Below are 22,028 nucleotides of genomic sequence, written 5' to 3' on the forward strand. Positions count from 1 at the left end.
CAAACACGAGGAATTCTGCAGATGCTGGAAATTCAAGCAACACACATCAAAGTTGCTGGTGAACGCAGCAGGCCAGGCAGCATCTCTAGGAAGAGGTACAGTCGATGTTTCAGGCCGAGACCCTCAACTGTATGTTTTGATGTACGTGTACAGTTCATTCAAAGTGTGACACAGGTAGATAGGGTCATAAAGAAAGCTTTTGGCACATCGTCCTTCATAAATCAAAATATTGACTACGGGAGATTAGATTATGAGAACACTCAGTCCTCGTTTATTGTCATTTAGAAATGCATACATGCATTAAGAAATGATACAATGTTCCTCCAGAGTGATATCACAGAAAAACAGGACAAACCAAAGACTAACACTGCCAGAACCACATAATTATAACATATAGTTACAGCAGTGCAAAACAATACCATAATTTGATAAGAGCAGACCATGGGCACAGTAAAAAAAAAGTCTCAAAGTCCCGATTGACTCCTGAGTCCCCGATAGCAGGCAGCAAAAGGGAGAAACTCCCTGCCATAAACCTCCAGGCACCGACAACTACTGATGCACTGGAAGCACCCAACCACAGCCGACACTGAGTCCATCCATCCGAAAACTTCGAGCCTCTGACCAGCCCCTCTGATACCGCCTCCCGAACGCCATCCTCTGCTGAGTGCCTTCGACCTCGCCCCAGCCGCCAAAACAAGCAAAACTGAGGATTCAGGGCCTTCTCCTCCCGAGATTCCGGACCACACAGTAGCAGCAGCAGCGAAGCGGGCATTTCAGAAGCTTCTCCAGATGTTCCTCCATGCTCTCTTGTCTATCTCCATCAAATCAGAATTGTGCACAGTACCCTACTTGACAGATTACAGATATCATTCACTGGAGTGGCCGCGCACGCTGCGTCACGCCACCAACTTCTCCTCCTTCTATGAGATGGGATGTTATATTGAAATTGTGTAAGACAAAGGAAGGGCCTAATTTGGAGAATTGTGCGCAGTTCTGGTCACCTACCTATAGGAAGGATAAGTAAGGTAAATACAAACAGGCTTCTTCCACTGAGGTTGGCTGAGATTGAACTAGTGATCATAGGTTAAGAGTGAAAGGTGAAATATTTAACAGGAACCTGAGGGATAATTTCTTCACTCAGAGGGCCGTGAGAGTGTGGAACAAGCTGCCAGCGCAAGTACTGCATGCGAACTCAATGCCAACGTTTAAGAGAAATTTGAATAGGTCCATGGATGATGGGGGTATGGAGGGCTATGGTCCTGGTGCAGGTCAATGGGAGTAGGCCGTTTAAGTGGTTCACCATGACTAGATGAGCTGAAGAGCCAGTTTCTGTGCTGTACTTTCCTATGACTCTATCTAACAAATGAAGCTAATCTCTAATCTCCCTCCCCAGATACTGTTTGACCTGCTGAATTTCTCCAGTAGATGGTTGCTTCAATTTAAGATAGCGAGACAGAATCTTGGACCCAACCAGCCAGTATCCTACATAAATTCTGAAGCCCAGAGGAGAGCTGTCCCTTTGCATGGCTGCACACATAAGTAGAGTTTGCCATCCTGCAGTTTAAACTTAAATGTTCAGTGACAGGAGGCAGGAACATCTGCACTCTATAAACATTTAAATCAACTCCGTATAGACTGCAGCAGTGCTTTGCATGTTTGAAAGGCCTCTGGTCATATTTTAAATCAGTCTTGGCATTATATTGCAGATAGAACATAGAACATAGAACAGTACAGAACAGGAACAGGCCATTCAGCCAACAATGTTGTGCAAAACTGGCTAAAATGCAAGTCAAACAACACCTAAACACTATCCCTCCTATCTATAACATGTCCATATCCCTCCATCTTCCTTGCATCTACGATCCTATCCAAACATCTTTTAAAAGCCTCTAATGTATTGCCTCTACCACTATACTAGGCAGTGTATTCCAGGCATTTACAATTTCAGTGAAAAACTTACTCCTCATATCCCCCTTGAACATACCCCCATACCCCCTCTCCCCTTCAAATCTTGCCCTCTGGGATTAGGCATTTCAACCCTGGGAAACAGATACTCTCTGTCCACTTTATCTATGCTTCTCATGATCTTATAAAACTCTATCAGATCTCTCATTAAACCATCTGCCAGATCTCCCATTAAACCCACTATCAAATCTGCCCTAAACCACTATCAGATCTCCCTCAGGGAGTGATGAGGCCAAGAAGTGGGAGACTGCTTCCACAGTTTGTGCATTGCTTGTTTACCTGCACTGTGCTGTCTTAGTAGCTGTTATACTTCATTCTGCGTTGTTATCATTTTACCTTGTACTACCTTAGTGTATTGTGTAATGATTAGATCTGTATGAACTATGTGTAAGAAAAACTTATCATTGTATTCAGTACATGTGACAGTAATAGACCAATTCCAATTCTTAAACACGAGATTCTACAGATGCAGGAAATCTTGAGCAACACACACATAATGCTGGAGAAACTCAGCAAGTTGGGCATCATCTATGGAGAGGAATAACAGTTGACATTTCGGGCTGAGACCTTTCATCAGGACTAGAGAGAGAGCAGAAGCCAGAATGAGGAAGGACAGGCAGATGATAGGGCAGAGTTGCACTCAGTGGGATGAGTTGCAGTGTAACAGGGGGACAAATTGAAATGGGTGACAAATACAGGATTGGATGCACACAGTGTATGGAATAAGGAAGATGATCTTGTAGAGCAGTTAAAGGTCAGTAGGAATGATGTTGTGGGCATCACTGAGTTATGACTGAAAGAAGATCATAGTTGGGAGCTTAACATCCAAGGGTACATGTTGTGTCAAAAGGACAGGCAGGTAGGTAGAGTGGGTGGGATGGCTTTGTTGGTAAAAATTGAAATCAACTCCTTAGAAAGGGGTGACATAGGCATGGTTCTGGAGGACTAGAAGATTGCAAATTTTACTCCACTCTTCAAGAAGGGAGGGAGGCAGAAGAAAGGAATTTATAGGCCAGTTAGCATGATCTCAGCGGTTGGGAAGATGTGGGAGTCAATTGTTAATGATGAGGTTTTGGGGTGCTTAGAGGCACAGGGTAAAATAGGCCAAAGGCAACATGGTTTCCTTAAAGGAAAGTCTCGCCTGACAAATCTGTTGGAATTCTTTGAGAAAATATCAAGCAAGATAGACAAAGGAGAATTGGTGGATGTTGTGTACTTGGATTTTCAGGCCTTTGATAAGGTGCCACACATGAGACTGCTTAGCAAGATAAGAGCCCATGGTTATTACGGGAAAGATACTAGCATGGATAGAGCATTGGTGATTGACAGGAGGAAAAGTGTGGGAATAAAGGGAGCCTTTTCTGATTGGCTGTTGGTGACTACTGGTGTTCTACAAGGGTCAGTATTGGGACCACTTCTTTTTACATTGTATATTAATGATTTGGATTATGGAGTTGATGGCTTTGTGGCCAAGTTTGAGGACAATATGAAGATAGGTGGAGAAGCAGGTAGTGTTGAGGAAGCAGAGAGGCTGCAAAAGAACTTAGACAGATTACAAAAATGGACAAAGAAGTGACAGATGGAATACAGTGCCAAAAAGTGTATGGTCATACACTTTGATAGAAGGAATTAAAGTGTAGACTGTTTTCTAAAGGGGGAGAAAATACAAAAATCCGAGGCGCAACGGGCCTTGGGAGTCTTTGTACAGGATTCCCTAAAGGTGAACTTGCAGTTTGAGTTGATGGTGAAGGAAGAAAATGCAACATTATCATTCACTTCGAAAGATATAAAAACAAGAGAGATACTTCATGGATCCCAAATGAAATTACAGTGTCACAGTAGCATTACAAGTGCACAGATATACAAATATACAAATATTAGAAGGGAAAAAAGAATAAAGAATAAGTTACCTCAAACAGTCTAACAAGAGGGAGTCATCACTTCCCCAGCTTCAGGTTGACCATTATAGAGCCTAATTGCCGAGGGTAAGATTGACAAGGAGTGATGCTAAGGTTTTATAAGGCACTGGTGGGGCCTCGATTGGAGTACTGTGAGCAGTTTTGGGCCCCTTACCTAAGAAAGGATGGGCTGATATTGGAGACAGTTCAGGGAAGGTTCACAAGAATGATTCTGGGAGTAAAAGGATTATCATATGAGGAGCATGGGGCCTGTACTCATTGGAATTTAGAAGAATGAGGAGGTCCTCATTGAAACTTATTGTATGTTGAAAGGCCTAGGTGGAGTGGATATGGTAAGGATGTTTCCTATAGTGGGGGGAGTCTAGGACCAGAAGGCACAACGTCAGAATAGGGGGATATCTATTTAGAATGGAGATGTGGAGGAATTTCTTTAGCCAGAGGGTGGTGGATCTGTGAAATTCATTGTGAAAAGTGGCTGTGGAGGCCAGGCCATTGGGTGTATTTGATGTGTAAGTTACGGGGAGAAGGCAGGAGAATGGGGTTGAGAGAGAACTGGATCAACCATGATGGAATGATGCAGTGGACTCAACGGGTCAAATGGCCAAAATCTCCTCCAATGTCTTTTGGTCTTTACTAAATAGCTCCCGGAAATATAATCATAGAGACATAGAGACATACAGCTGCAGAGCACAGAAATGGGCCCTTTGGCCCATCTAGTCTGTGCTGAACTATTACGCTGCCCAGTTCTTTCATCCTGCACCTGGACCATAACCCTCCAGACCCTTTTCATCCACGTGCCTATCCAAATGTCTCTTAAATCAAACCCACATCCACACTCGCACCACCGCCTGAATGAAGTTCCCCCTCAGGTTCCCCTTAACTCAAGGTGAAATCATCCACCAGTTTCCCATTTTCCACACAAACCTTATGTCATTAAAAATCATTAGCATTTCCATTTCAAGATTTACATTTTATGTTGACTCTACTTGACTCCACTTTGGTTTTCCGAATACTTGGCTTCTAGTTCCTCACTAGGGCGGCATGGTAGTGTAGCGTTTAGCACAAGGCTTTACAGTATCAGTGACCGGGTTCAATTCCTGCCACTGACCTGTAAGGAGTTTGTATGTTCTCCCCGTGGCTTTGGATTTCCTCCGGGTGCTCCAGTTACCTCCCACTGTGCAAAGATATCCCAGTTGGTAGGTTAATTGGTCGTTGTAAATTGTCCCATGATTAAACTAGTATTAAATCAGTGGTTGCTGAGCGGCATTCTGAAGGACCTACTCCACTCCTTATCTCAATAAATAAATAAAAATAATGGACTACCTTAAATTAGGCAACGATAGGTATCAAGTTAATAGATATAAATTGTTGTATTGAGATCCAGGAGTATTTGCAGCCTTAAAACGTATTAAGGAGGGTAGATCCCCAGGGCCAGACCAAGTTCACCACTGGACCCTATGGGAGGACAGGGAAAAAAAACTTGCTGGAGATATTTGCTTTGTCGTTAGCCACTGGCAAAGTTCCAGAAGACTGAAGGCAACTGATGTTGTTCCAGTGTTCAAATTAGCATCGACAGGCCAGAGAATTAGGTCGGTGAGCCTGACTTCAGCTGTAGGGAAGTTACTGGAGGAAACTTTGAGGGACAAGATCTCATTGTTACTATCAGGAAGGAGATACTGGAGCCTGAAGACACACACACTCAATGATTCAAGAAAAGCTTCTTCCCCTCTGCCATCCAATTTCTGAATAAACATTGAACCCATGATCACTACCTCATTTTTTTTTGTTTTCATTTTTGCACTAGTTATTTAATTTAACTATTTTATATATATATATATATATATATATATATATACACACACCGAGCGTAATCCACAGGTTTTCTCCTCTATTATTATATTGTATTGGACATTGGACTGCTGCCACAAAGACAACAAATTTCGTGACATATGCCAGTGATACTAAACCTGATTTTGATTCTTCCATCACTTGAATAGTCAAGGCCTGGTTAGGAATTGTCAGAATGGTTTTGTGTATGGAAGTTCATTTCTGACAAATTATTTTGAAGGTGTGACTAAGGGAATAGATGATGGTAAGGCAGTGGATGGGCTTAATAAGGTCTTTGACAACATCCAGTGTTGGCACCTCATTTATCTGTTATTAATGTAAATTATTTGGATTTATTATTTATGTAAATGACTTCCCTGATTAGCAAGTTTTCTGATTATACTAAATTAAGGGGTCTTGTTGGTTGCAAAGCAAGTTACGATGAATTGCTAAGGAATCTTAATCAGTTAGGTGGGGTGGGCTGATGAATGGCAACTGGATTTCAATTTAGAAGTGTTAGGTGATGAATTTTGGACAGTTAGACCAGGAGAGAACTTATTGAGTGAATGACAGGGCACTGATAAGCGTTGTAGAACAGAGGCATCGGGCAGTACAAATGCACAGTTTGCTGTAAGTGGCTACACAGAGAAGCCGGGGAAGAGGGCATTTTAGCATGTTGGCCCTCGTCAGTCAGGGCATCTAGTTTAGCAGTAGGGACATTATGTTGCAGATATTTCAGGCAGTAATGAGGCAATGTCTTCAATAACTTCAGTTATATTAATCATTTCCACACCATTGACTTACAGTCACTCTGTTTTACAGTAGCAGTGACCTGGGATCCATTCCCACCACTGCCTGTAAGGAGTTTGTACTTTCTCCCCTTAACTGCGTGGATTTCCTCCGGGTGCTCCGGTTTCCTCCCAAAATCCAGAGGTGTTTCATAATTGGTCATTGTAAATGTCCCATGATTAGGCCAGGGTTAAATTGGGGGTTTCTGGCAGCAGGGCTCAAAGAGCCAGAGGGGCCTATTCTGCTCCATATCTCAATAAATAGATATAAATTATAGGAAAGATACTGTTGACCTGGAGAGGGTGCCGAGGAGATTTACTAGGCTGCCGCTGGGACGAGAGGGCCTGAGTTAGAGGGAGAATTTGGCCACACCTCATCTTTATTCCCTTATGTGCAGGAGAATAAGGGGTGACCTCAATGAAGTTTACAAAATCATGAGAAGGTAATTATAAGGTGGACAGTCAGTCTTTTCTCTGGAGCTGGGGAGTCCAAGATGAGAGGGCGCAATACAAGACAAGAGGAGACAGGCTTAAACGAGACCTGCAGGGTAATTTTACACAGATAGTGTGAGTACCCTCAGATCACAGCAACCATGTTCTTATTAAATGGCAGATCTGGCCCCAATGGCTTACTCCTGCCTTTTCCTTCATATGCTCTTGTTTTATTTGCCTGAAAGCTATTAGAGATTCACCCTTAAAAGTATAATTCTCTTCGTGACCTGTGCCTCTTGTGACTAAAACTTTAATTGAATTATATTGAGGGAACCTGCAAAATATTGCAGAGTTAGGTATGTGTGTTGTGGTTATGAGATGTGTTTAAAATTCACTGAAGGCAGCTTTATACCACATCACTGGCGTGCAGGAGTCCACATCAAGTGACCCTACCTAGCAACAGACTCAAATTGCCAATCAACATGTGTAAATCATTCAATTAGACCAATATTAACCTGGATATCTGTACTTCACACTAGGTCAATAGATTTGTGACCTTCTGGGTCTTACTCATGAAAGCAAGTTGAGTACACAGAAGCAATTGAGGGTGCAGAATCAATGTATTGGAATTGGTTTATTATTGTCACATGTACCAAGAAAGTGAAAAGCTTGTCTTGCATACTATTCATACAGATCAGATGATTACACAGTGCATTGAGCTAGAATGAGATAAAACAGTAACAATGCCGAATAAAGTGTAAAAGCTGCCAAAAGAGTGCAGTGCAGTAAACAGTAAAGTGCAAGGTCATGATGAAGTGCATTGTGAGGTCAAGAGTCCACCTTATTGAACAAGGAGGTCTGTTTAAGAGTCTCTTTACGGTGTGATAGATCTGTCCTTGAGTTTGCTGGTTAATGCTTGCGGACTTTTGGATCTTCTGCTTGATGAGAGAGTGGAGAGGAGAGAATGTCCAGGGAGAGTGTGGTCTTTGATTATACGGGCCTAGGTAACATCCATGCCAGGACCACCAAACTCAGAAACAGTTACTTTCTCCAAGCAGTAAGGCTGATCAACACCTCCACCCAATAATCTACTTTCCACATTCCCTACCACCACTACTTTATCATTTCCTGTCAGAGTCACCTCATGTACAAACACCCCTGTGCCTAGTATCACTTTATGGACATACAATCAATCTATGTATGTAAGCTATCTTATGTACTTATATTTATTGTGTTTTTATCATTACGTTCTTTATTTTTTTGTGTTGTGTCAGATCCAGAGTAACAATTATTTTGTTCTTCTTAACACATGTATACTGGAAATAACATTAAACAATCTTCAATCTTTAAGGAGGCATCGAGAAGTATAGACAGAGTCCATGGGGGGAGGCTGGTTCCAGTGATGCACTCAATGTCTTGAAAAAAGGTATCTAATTAGTCAGGGTATCAAGGGATATGGGGAAAAAGCCGGAAATTGGAACTAGATGGGAGAATAGTTTAGCTCATGGTGGAGTGGCGGAGCAGACTCGATGGGCTGAATGGCCTACTTCTGCTCCTTTGTCTTGTGATCTTGTGAAATATACGAGTAAATGCTTGGTACTCGAGGGTACCTTCTGTGCTGCTAGTGAAAAATGGTTTGCTCCGCACAGTTTTGCTGAGATGTTACTTTAAACACTTCGGAAGCCCTGTATAAGCCTGATCTACATTCCAGAGCAGGGGTTCTCAATGTTTTTTATGCCATCGACACTACCTTTAACCAAGGGGTCCATGGACTCCAGGTTGGGAACCACTTGCCTAAAGTAACACACACAAAATGCTGGAGGAACTTAGCAGTTTAGGCAACGTGTTTGAAGAGGAATAAAGAGTCAACATTTCTGGACAAGACTCCCTCCGCTGTCACAATGGAGGACCAAGTCTTCATGTTATTTAGAAATAGGCCCTTCTGGCCCAATGAGCCCACGCCACCCAGTTACACCCATTTACCTACTAAGTCATGCACCTTTGGAATGTGGGAGGAAACAGGAGCACCCAGAGGTCATGGGGAGAACATACAATCTCCTTACAGACAGCAGCGGACATTGAACCCTGATCGCCGGTGCTGTAAAAGCGATGCACTGACCACCACTCTACCATGCTGCCTTTCACCTGCATAGCTTCCAATCTGATAATATAAACATTGATCTCTCTAACTTCTAATAATTTCTGTCCCCCATCTCCCTCCTTTTTTTTCATTCCCCATTCTACTTTCCCTCTTATCTCTTCTCCTCACCTGTCCATCACCTCCTACTGGTGCCCCGCCTCCTTCCTTTTCTCCCATAGTCCACTCTCCTCTCCTATTAGATTTCTTCTTCTCCAGCCCTTTACCTTTTCCACCTCTCCCCTCCAGCTTCTCACTTCATTCCCCATGCCCCACCCACCTACTTTCCCCCTCACCTATCACCTTCTAGCTGGTACTCCTTACCTTCACCCCCGCGCCACCTTCTTATTCTGGCTCCTTCTACCATCCATTCCAGTCCTGATGAAAGGTCTCAGCTTGAAACATTGTCTGTTTCATTCTCTCCATCAACGCTGCCTGACTTGCCCAGTTCCAATGTTTTGTGTGTGTGTTACTCTGGATTTCCAGCATCTGGCAGAATCTCCTGTGTATATGGTAGAGAAGAGAGCCTCATTTGTTTAACATCTCATATTTCTTGCTTCTAAAGAAAGGCTCTTGCTTGTTACTTTGCCCTCAATGGCTGCCATCCCTTCTTGCAAGCTATGGGAGTAGAAGCAGCAAGATGTTCCTGATTCCTTTGCAGCTTATTTACATCCTCTGAGTTTCAGGAACTATAAATGATGCCAGGTTAATCTGATAGACCAGAAAGGAAATAGAAGTGAAGGCAAAAAGAAGTAAAGAAAGAAGAGAGTATAGATCAAAAGCACAAGAGATCCTGCAGATGCTGCAAATCCAGAGTAAAACACACACACACACACACACACACACACACACAATGCTGGAAGAACTCTGCAGGTCAGGCAGCATCCATGGAAAGGAATAAAGAGTTGACGTTTCAGGCTGAGACCTTTAACCAAGACTGGAAAGCAAGGAGGGAGAACCCAGAATAGGGGAAAGTGATAAGTGAAACCAAGCAGGTGGGGATACCAGAGAGAGGTGATAAGCAGGAGAGGAAAGAGAAGTGAAGAGCTAAGAGGTGACTCATAATGGGGAATGGAAAAGAAGAGAAGGGGAAGAACTTTCTCTTCTCTACATTTGTTTTGACGAAGGAGGTTCCACCTGAAATAATGGCTCTGTTTCTCTTCCCACAGATGCGGCTAGAACTACTGAGTATTTCTAGCATTTTGTTTTTATTTTAGGTATCCACCATCTGCAGTTTCTTCTTTTGATTTTCTCTTCCAAGTTACATCTTTAGATTGGCCCTTTAAATGGTGAAGGGGAAGGGATATCTAGAAATAATAATGTGTCCATGTTAAAATGTCACCATAAGACCATAAGACCATAAGACCATAAGATGTAAGGCAGAATTAAGTAATTCGGCCCATCAGCTATACTCCACCATTCGATCAAGGCTGATTTATTACCTCTGATATATCAACCTCATTCTCCTGCCTTCTCCCCATAACCTTTGATGCCCTTTTTAATCAACAACCTATTAACCGCCATTTTAAACAGACCAACAAGCGCTCTCTGAGTGATATGTGATCATATCCTCACTAATACCCACTCTCTGCTTCTGTAGTATCAGCAGCTTAAATTTGGGGCCTTTGGCTGTGTCATGAACTGGATTTGTGAAAAGCCACACCTACAGATATTTACTTTTGTTTTTTAAAATGTTTAAAAAGAAAACTAGAAACATCCATAATATGAATCTGAAGGAGTAGGTTTCCTTTTCATCCAAAAATCAGGCAAGAAGATAAACTAGCTGTTTAGACACTGACTTTCAACAAAATCATTATGTCTATGTGATAAGCTTGATTTCCACGGTAACCAGAACTCTTGCTGTGATTGTTGGTTGTCATGGAAATTGGAACTATCCAATCAGGCAACACTTTAATCTTGTGCTCTTATAAGCATTGCATAACAGCAATAAATTGTCTACTAATGATACATACAACACATTTGGTATTCCGTCATAATTAATTGTATTGTCTGTTGTGACAAGCATTCTTCATGTTGTAATCGCTCTCGAGTATGAGACACACACAGTTCAATTACTGACCGGACGTGACCCTGGGATATTCAAAGCTGATATATAAACATCAATGGGACTCTTTGCTAAAAAGCTGACAGGAAATAATGTAATTTCCTTGTCCCCTGTGCTAATTAGGCCAGTTTCAAGCCATTTTAGCATGTCCAGGTAATCATATAAATACAGAACAAGAGCTGTTATTACAAATCCATCAGGCAGGAGTCAGCCATTATTAACTGTGAAGCATTGTGTAGAAAGGACACTATGAACTGGTACGATGAGAACTGTTTATTATTCACTATTTTTAAAATTAGATTTTGATTTTGTCAAACTGCATATTAGTCACAGACTAAGGGGGTCATCTGATGCTGTCTCTAGACTGGCATGGCACATTTACCAGTAGAGTAAACCCTGATGTTCCCTATCTGGTTTCCCCCCTGCCCCTTCTGTTCTCTTCACCTTCTCATAACCTCTCTCCTCCTTCCCTTCCTTCCATATTACTCCCCTTTTAGATTCTATCTTCTTCAGCCCTTTACCTTTTCCACCTATCAACTCCCAGTTACTTTATACCCTCCCTTCAGCCTCCCACCTTCCTCCTCACCTGGTCTCATCAATCACCTGCCAGCTTGTGCTCTTCACCCTCCCTCTATCAATTATTCTGCTTCTGCCCCACCATGAAAGTTGTCTTTTCGCAGCTTCAGTACAGTGCAAGACATAAAAAATGCTTTTGAGTTGCAATAAATAAATAAATAGATTAATTAAAAGATAAATAGGTAGATGCATACATGCATGCATAATATATACATAGCGAAAAAGAAGAATAAGACCTAAGACCACGATACATTGGAGCAGAATTAGGCTATTCAGCCCATTGAGTCTGCTCTGCCATTTCATCATGGCTGATCCATTTCCCTCCCACCCAAATTTCCTGCTTTCTCCCCATCATAATTTACAGGCATAATTTACATATTACTATTTACCTATTTATGGTTCTATTACTATTTATTATTTATGGAGCAACTGTAACCCCGGGATCAATAAAGTATGACTATGACTATGACTATTACAAGGTACTTTTCATGGGTTCATGAGCCATTCAGAAATCTGATGGCAGAGGGAAAGAAGCTGTTCATAAACTTAGAGTGTGGGTCCTCAGGCTCCTGTTCCTTCTCCCTGATGGTAGTAATGAGAAGTGGGCATGTCTTGGATGGTGAGGATTCTTTATGATGGACGCCTCCATCTTGAACCACTGCCTTTTGAAAATGTGCTCAATGGTGGAATGGCTTTTACCCGTGATGGAACTGGCCGAGTCTACAACCTTATGCAGTTTCTTTTGATCTTCATTCAGTTCACGCGCCTGGGCTAGTTAAGAAACTATCTGAAAGGGATCAAGTCATTAATGCTCATTATAGTCAGAACATCCAAATATCTTGAGCATTTTATATTAAATATGTTGGCCTTGGTGCTTTATGCAATGAAAATATCTGACTTTTACATTAATTCATTAGATCAAACATAAATCCTTTCTAATCCTAACATCTACAAAATGATATCAGACAAAGAATGGCGTCTGAAGGGTTCCAGACCTGAAACGGTAACATTTTCATCTTTAACAGATCTGATCTAGGTTGCTGAGATTCCTAGTGTCTTCTGCTTTTGTTTCAGATTTTCAGCATCTGCAGTGTTTAGATTCTCTTCTTCCATCAGTATGAGTTGTAGTCTCTCTCTACTCTCTCTTCAGCTTTCAAACAATCTGTCCTCTTGCGCCAAGGTATTCACTTCCGTGTCACTAACCCATCTTGGGTCTACTTCCACTGAGCGTTTGTGGTGATTTCATCTTTCCTATTCAGTTCTTATTTCGCCCCTAAACTGATCTCCTTATCATCTTCATTTCATATCCCCAATAGTAACTTGAAAATACCACCACAGGCAGATAGGGTCATAAAGGGAGCTTTTGGCGTGTTGCCTTCATAAATCAAATTATACAGGAGTTGGGGTGTTATGCTGAAGTTATATAGGATGATGGTGAGGCCTAATTTGGAATATTGTGTATAGTTCCACTCATCCACCTATGGGAAAGATAACAATAGTCTTGAAAGAGTACAGAGAAAATTTACAAGGAAATTGTCGATACTTGAGGACCTGAGTTATAGGGAAAGGTTGAATATGCTAGAACTTTCTCCATGCCTTCTCTTTTTCTATTCCCCATTCTTGCTCTCCACTTACCCGCTCTCTCCTCCTCACCTGCCGATCACCTCTCTCTGGTGCCCTCTTCCTTCCCTTTCACCTATGGTCCACTCTCCTCTCCTATCAGGTTCCTTCTTCTCCAGCCATTTACCATTTCCACCCATCACCTCCAGCTTCTCATTTCATCCTTCCTCCCTGACCTACCCACCTCTCCTCTCGCCTGGCTTCACCTATCATCTACCAGTTGGTACTCCTCTCACTAGCCACTCCACCACCTTTTTCTGACTTCTTTCCCTTTTTTTCCAGTCCTGATGAATATTCTTGGCATGAATGTCAACTGGAGTTTAGGACTTTATTCCTTAGTGTAGGAGAGTGAGGGGAGATATGGTAGAGGTGTAAAAAGTTATGAGGGGTACAGATAGGGTAAATTCAAGTAGGCTTTTACACCTGAGGTTGGGTGAGATAGAACTGGTGGTCATAAGCTGAGGGCGAATGGTGAAATATTTAAGGTGAAATATTGAGGGGGAGCTTCTTCACTCAGAGGGTGGAGCGAGTGTGGGATGAGCTGCCAATGGAAGTAGTAGATGCAGGTGTGGTTTCAACATTTAAGAGAAGTTTGGATGGGAAAGGTATAGAGGGCTATGGTCCAGATGCAGCTCCCTGACTATTCCCTTCCTATCCAAATACTGTACTTACACATTGCTGTGCAAAGAAGTCTTAGGCACATATATATAGCCAGGGTGCCTAAGACTTGCACAGTACTATATTTGTCAACGTGGAGTGGAGAGCAAGTTTGTAAATCTGCGGTGAGCAAAGGATATTGAGAATGGCGAGGGTGGAGCACCATGGGATGGGTGTGAGACAACTGGCAGAGAAGGAGTGCCGGGGTGGGGGAGGTGGTGTGGGTGCAGACACACCCAGCCCTGAGACACCAGACGAGGTCATTGGATTCCGAACACTTGATTTATTGATCAATTCAGAATCTGGTATTTCCTACTTGCTCCCCTATCCCTTCCCCTTTTCCCACTCTCAGCCCACAGTAGAGACCCATATCAGAATCAGATTTATCATCACTCAAACATATCATGAATGTTGTTTTTTGCAGCAGCAGAGCAGTGCAATGCATAAAATTACTACAGACTGTGTAAAGTCTTAGGCACCCTAGCTATATATATATATATATATATACACTGTATGTGTCTAACACCTTTATACTCTGTCCCTAAGAATACCTTCCAATAATTTACCTACTACCGATGTCAAGCTCACCAGTTTATAATTTTCCATCTTATCCTTAGAAACTTCCTTGAACAATGGTTCCAGGTTTCTGGCACCTCACCCTTGGCTCGGGATGTTTTAAATACCTCAGCCAGGGCTGCTGTAATTTCTGCATTAACCTCCCACAAGATCCAAGGGGACAGCTTGTCAGGCCCTGGGGACTTAACCACCCTAATTTGCCTCAAGACAGCAAGCACCTCCTCTTCTGCAACTCAGACACGGTCCATGACCTCACTACATATTGCAGGAAATAGGTTCAAGTTAACTTTCAGTGGAAAAATTGATTTTGATCAGTTGTCAAATTAAATGAAAATCTGTTCACATTCTATAAGGACATGAACAAGAATGCATAGAGCAGTTTCTAGATAGGGAGAGTCTCCATAACAACTGCTATCAAATTTCTATTATCTTACTACTTCCATATCCTGATTAAAATCTACTTCCTTATCCCATTTGCCTCAATAAGATGTTACTAACGAAGAGATATCTCTTCTGCTCCTTTAGACTATCACAATATAGCAGAGCATATATGTATTAACTCTGTACATCATATCATCACCTCATGTTCCCAATATATTTTGTTTATGTATTTTTTTGTCTTTTTGTATTTGTACAGTTTGTTGTCTTTTGCACATTGGTTGTTTGTCTGTCTACCTGTGAATTATGTATTCTGTATTCCCAGATCCCTCTACTCCTATGCACACCTCAGTGCCTTACCACTCTCCATGTAAGACCTACCCTGGTCGCTCCTCCCAAAGAGCAACACCTCATACTGGTCTGTGTTAAACTCCATCTGCCATTTTTCAGCCCATTTTTCCATAGAACCATAGAAACTACAGCACAGAAACAGGCCTTTTGGCCCATCTTGGCTGTGCCAAACCATTTTCTGCCTAGTCCCACTGACCTGCACATGGACCATATCCCTCCATACACCTCCCATCCATGTATCTGTCCAATTTATTCTTAAATGTTAAAAAAGAACCCGCATTTACCACCTCGTCTGGCAGCTCATTCCATACTCCCACCACTCTCTGCGTGAAGAAGCCCCCCCTAATGTTCCCTTTAAACTTTTCCCCCCCTCACCCTTAACCCATGTCCTCTGGTTTTTTTCTCCCCTTGCCTCAGTGGAAAAAGCCTGCTTGCATTCACTATCTATACCCATCATAATTTTATATACCTCTATCAAATCTCCCCTCATTCTTCTACACTCCAGGGAATAAAGTCCTAACCTATTCAACCTTTCTCTGTAACTGAGTTTCTCAAGTCCGGGCAACATCCTTGTAAACCTTCTCTACACTCTTTCAACCTTATTTATATCCTTCCTGTAATTTGGTGACCAAAACTGAACACAATACTCCAGATTCGGCCTCACCAATGCCTTATACAACCTCATCATAACATTCCAGCTCTTATACTCAATACTTTGATTAATAAAGGCCAATGTACCAAAAGCTCTCTTTACGACCCTATCTACCTGTGACAACACTTTTAGGGAATTTTGTATCTGTATTCCCAGATCCCTCTGTTCCACTGCACTCCTCAGTGCCTTACCGTTAACCCTGTATGTTCTACGTTGGTTTGTCCTTCCAACGTGCAATACCTCACACTTGTCAGTATTAAACTCCATCTGCCATTTTTCAGCCCATTTTTCCAGCTGGTCCAAGTCCCTCTGCAGGCTCTGAAAACCTTCCTCACTGTCTACTACACCTCCAATCTTTGTACCATCAGCAAACTTGCTGATCCAATTTACCACATTATCATCCAGATCATTGATATAGATGACAAATAACAATGGACCCAGCACTGATCCCTGTGGCACACCACTAGTCACAGGCCTCCACTCAGAGAAGCAATTCTCTACCACCACTCTCTGGCTTCTTCCATCGAGCCAATGTCTAATCCAATTTACCACCTCTCCATGTATACCTAGCGACTGAATTTTCCTAACTAACCTCCCATGTGGGACCTTGTCAAAGGCCTTACTGAAGTCCATGTAGACAATATGTAGCCTTCCCTTCATCCACTTTCCTGGTAACCTCCTCGAAAAACTCCAACAGATTGGTCAAACATGACCTACCACGCACAAAGCCATGTTGACTCTCCCTAATAAGCCCCTGTCTATCCAAATGCTTGTAGATTCTGTCTCTTAGTACTCCCTCCAATAACTTACCTACTACTGACATTAAACTCACTGGCCTATAATTTCCCGGATTACTTTTCGATCCTTTTTTAAACAACGGAACAACATGAGCCACCCTTCAATCCTCCGGCACTTCACCCGTAGACAGCGACATTTTAAATATTTCTGCCAGGGCCCCCGCAATTTCAACACTAGTCTCCTTCAAGGTCCGAGGGAACACTCTGTCAGGTCCCGGGGATGTATCCACTTTAATTTTCCTCAAGACAGCTAGCACCTCCTCCTTTTCAATCTGTACAGTTTCCATGGTCTCATACTTGATTCCCTCAATTCCATAGATTTCATGCCAGCTTCCTTAGTAAATACAGACGCAAAAAACCTATTTAAGATCTGCCCCATTTCCTTTGGTTCCGCACAAAGCCGACCACTCTGATCTTCAAGAGGACCAATTTTATCCCTTACAATCCTTTTGCTCTTAATATACTTGTAAAAGCTCTTTGGATTATCCTTCACTTTGACTGCCAAGGCAACCTCATGTCTTCTTTTAGCCCTCCTGATTTCTTTCTTAAGTATTTTCTTGCACTTCTTATACTCCTCAAGCACCTGATTTACCCCCTGTTTCCTATACATTTCATACAACTCCCTCTTCTTCTTTATCAGAGTTGCAATATCCCTTGAGAACCAAGGTTCCTTATTCCTATTCAATTTGCCTTTAATCCTGACAGGAACATACAAACTCTGCGCTCTCAAAATTTCCCCTTTGAAGGCTTCCCACCTACCAATCACACCTTTGCCAGAGAACAACCTGTCCCAATCCACGCTTTTTAGATCCTTTCTCATTTCTTCAAATTTGGCCTTCTTCCAGTTCAGAACCTCAACCCTAGGACCAGATCTATCCTTGTCCATGATCAAATTGAAACTAATGGTGTTATGATCACTGGAACCAAAGTGCTCCCCTACACAGATTTCTGTCACTTGCCCTCATTCGTTACCTAACAGGAGATCCAATATTGCATCCCCTCCAGTTGGTCCCTTTATATATTGATTTAGAAAACTTTCCTGAACACATTTTACAAACTCTAAACCATCTAGACCCCTAACAGTATGGGAGTCCCAATCAATGTATGGAAAGTTAAAATCCCCTACCACCACAACTTTATGTTTCCTGCAGTTGCCTGCTATCTCTCTGCAGATTTGCTCTTCCAAGTCTTGTTGACTATTGGGTGGTCTGTAATACAATCCCTCTAATGTAGCCATACGTTTCCTGTTTCTCAGCTCCACCCATAAGGACTCAGTGGACAAGCCCTCTAATCTGTCCTGCCTGAGCACTGCTGTAATATTTTCCCTAACAAGCAATGCTACTCCCCCACCTTTCATTCCTCTGCCTCGATCACATCTGAAACATTGGAACCCTGGAATATTAAGCTGCCAGTCCTGCCCCTCCTGTAGCCAAGTTTCACTAATTGCTACAACATCATAATTCCACGTGTCAATCCACGCCCTCAACTCATCCGCCTTCCCCGCAATACTCCTAGCATTGAAATATATACACCTCAGAAGATTTTTACCACCACTCACAACCTTTCTATCAGCGGATTTGCTTAAACTTCCAGCTGGCCAAGATCCTGTTGCAAGTTTTGATCGCCTTCCTGCTGTCCACAACAAAGGGTGTCGGCCCAAAACGTCGACTGTACTCTTTCTCATAGATGCTGCCTGGCCTGCTGAGTTCCTCCAGCGTTTTGTGTGTGTTACACCCGCAGTCTTGGTGTTGTCATCAAATCTGCTGATCCAGTTTACCACATTATCATCTAGTTCAGTAATATAGATGACAAACAACAACAGACCCAACACTAATCCCTGCAGCACACCACTAGTCACAGACCTCCAGTCAGAAAACCCCAGTATGAAGTGCCAATAGCATTATACTGTTTACTTTTTAAACTTTGTCATAAATGTACCTTATTATTTTTTAATTTATTCATGGTAATATTACTTATGTGTTGAGTGTGAATTATATGTACTGCGTTGTGCACCTTGGTCTGGAGGAAAGTTTTGTTTGGTGGTACACACATGTATGGTTGAATGACAATTGAATTGATTTTACATCCTTCACATACATGAGGAGTAAAAATCTTTACGTTACATCTCCATCTGAATGTGCAAATTACAGTAATTTGTAATAAACAGTATGTACAACAGAACAGTCAATATAACATAGAAATACAAATGTGTCAGCATGATTTAATCAGTCTGATGGCCTGGTGGAAGGAGCTGTCCCAGAGCCTGTTGATCCTGGCTTTAATCCTGCGATACCGCTTTCTGGATGGTAGCAGCTGGAACAGTTTGTCGTTGGGGTGACTCAGGTCTGCAATGATCCTTCAGGCCCCTTTTACGCACCTGTCTCTGTAAATGTCCTGAATAGCAGGAATTTCGCATCTACAGATGTGCTGGGCTGTCCACACCACTCTCTGCAGAGTCCTGCGATTGAGGGAGGTACAGTTCCCATACCAGGCAGTGATACAGCCAGTCAGAATGCTCTCAATTGTGCCCCTGTAGAAAGTCCTTAGGATTTGGGGACTCATGCTGAACTTCTTCAACTGTCTGAGGTGAAAGTGGCACTGTTGTGCTTTTTTCACCACACAACCAGTATGTAAAGACCACGTGAGATGACCATGCTGAGGAACTTAAAGCTGCTCTCCTTGTTTTAATAGGGATATAGCTCCGTACTGTGATAGGTGTAACAATGGAGAAGCTTCACTTATTCATGTGTTTTGGATGTGACCAAGTCTTGGAAAATATTGGAAGGAAGTATTCCACCTCCTACCCAAGATCCACAAACCTGCCTGTCCTGGCCGACCTATTGTCTCAGCTTGCTCCTGCCCCACTGAACTCGTTTCTGCATACCTCGACACTGTTTTATCACCCCTTGTTCAATCCCTTCCGACCTATGTTCGTGACACTTCTCACGCTCTTAAACTTTTCGATGATTTTAAGTTCCCTGGCCCCCACCGCTTTATTTTCACCATGGATGTCCAGTCCTTATATACTTCCATCCCCCATCAGGAAGGTCTCAAAGCTCTACGCTTCTTTTTGGATTCCAGACCTAATCAGTTCCCCTCTACCACCACTCTGCTCCGTCTAGCGGAATTAGTCCTTACTCTTAATAATTTCTCCTTTTGCTCCTCCCATTTCCTCCAAACTAAAGGTGTAGCTATGGGCACCCGTATGGGTCCTAGCTATGCCTGCCTTTTTGTTGGGTTTGTGGAACAATCTATGTTCCGTGCCTATTCTGGTATCTGTCCCCCACTTTTCCTTCGCTATATCGACGACTGCATTGGCGCTGCTCTTCCTGCACGCATGCAGAACTCGTTGACTTTATTAACTTTGCCTCCAACTTTCACCCTGCCCTCAAGTTTACCTGGTCTATTTCCGACACCTCCCTCCCCTTTCTAGATCTTTCTGTCTCTGTCTCTGGAGACAGCTTATCCACTGATATCTACTATAAGCCTACTGACTCTCACAGCTATCTGGACTATTCCTCTTCTCACCCTGTCTCTTGCAAAAACGCCATCCCCTTCTCGCAATTCCTCCGTCTCCACCGCATCTGCTCTCAGGATGAGGCTTTTCATTCTAGGACGAGGGAGATGTCTTCATTTTTTAAAGAAAGGGGCTTCCCTTCCTCCACTATCAACTCTGCTCTTAAACGCATCTCCTCCATTTCACGTACATCTGCTCTCACTCCATCCTCCCACCACCCCACTAGGAATAGGGTTCCCCTGGTCCTCACCTACCACCCCACCAGCCTCCGGGTCCAACATATTATTCTCCGTAACTTCCGCCACCTCCAACGGGATCCCACCACTAAGCACATCTTTCCCTCCCCCCTCTCTCTGCATTCCGCAGGGATCGCTCCCTACACAACTCCCTTGTCCATTCGTCCCCCCCATCCCTCCCCACTGATCTCCCTCCTGGCACTTATCCGTGTAAGCGGAACAAGTGCTACACATGCCCTTACACTTCCTCCCTTACCACCATTCAGGGCCCCAAACAGTCCTTCCAGGTGAGGCATCACTTCACCTGTGAGTCGACTGGGGTGATATACTGCGTCCGGTGCTCCCGACGTGGCCTTTTATATATTGGTGAGACCCGACGCAGACTGGGAGACCGCTTTGCTGAACATCTACGCTCTGTCCGCCAGAGAAAGCAGGATCTCCCAGTGGCCACACATTTTAATTCCACATCCCATTCCCATTCTGACATGTCTATCCACGGCCTCCTCTACTGTAAAGATGAAGCCACACTCAGGTTGGAGGAACAACACCTTATATTCCGTCTGGGTAGCCTTCAACCTGATGGCATGAACATTGACTTCTCTAACTTCCGCTAGGCCCCACCTCCCCCTCGTACCCCAGCTGTTACTCCTTTTTATGCACACATTCTTTCTCTCACTCTCCTTTTTCTCCCTCTGTCCCTCTGAATATACCTCTTGCCCATCCTCTGGGTCACCCCCCCCCCCGTCTTTCTCCCTAGGCCTCCTGTCCCATGATCCTCTCGTATCCCCTTTTGCCTATCACCTGTCCAGCTCTCGGCTCCATCCCTCCCCCTCCTGTCTTCTCCTATCATTTTGCATCTCCCCCTCCCCCTCCAGCTTTCAAATCCCTTACTCACTCTTCCTTCAGTTAGTCCTGACGAAGGGTCTCGGCCTGAAACGTCAACTGCGCCTCTTCCTATAGATGCTGCTTGGCCTGCTGCGTTCACCAGAAACTTTGATGTATGTTGCTTGAATTTCCAGCATCTGCAGAATTCCTGTTGTTTGCTTCCAAACTTTTTCTGTTCTCTTTAAAGTAAATTTTAAGCCTAATCCTTTGACTACTCTATTTGGTATTGTTGGAGGGAAAGATATCATTTTGAAGACATCTGATCTGCACATTCTGGCCTTTATCTCTCTTACGGCTAGGAGGGCGCTTTTGTTTAAATGGAAGGATGCTGTTCCGCCTAATCATGCTCGGTGGTTACGGAATGTTCTGGCATGCCTAAATTTAGAAAAGATTTGTTGTTCAATTTCTGAATCTAACCAAGATTTTCAAAATTTGTGGGGGCTGTTTTTAAATTATTTTCATAATCTTTGACTTCCTGTTAAAGTACAGAAGTTGGTTAATAGTATATTTTATTATCTGATAAGTTTTTTTTTCTTCTTTTTCCCAAACAGCTTCGACTTCAGTAGTGGGTGTAGATTTTTTTAAAATAAAATCGTTTTTATTCTAATACACGAATTAATCTAATCTATATGAATATAGAGTAAGGAGTT

The sequence above is a fragment of the Mobula hypostoma genome, chromosome 3 (assembly GCF_963921235.1).
Source record: "Mobula hypostoma chromosome 3, sMobHyp1.1, whole genome shotgun sequence".
Lineage (NCBI taxonomy): Eukaryota > Metazoa > Chordata > Chondrichthyes > Myliobatiformes > Myliobatidae > Mobula > Mobula hypostoma.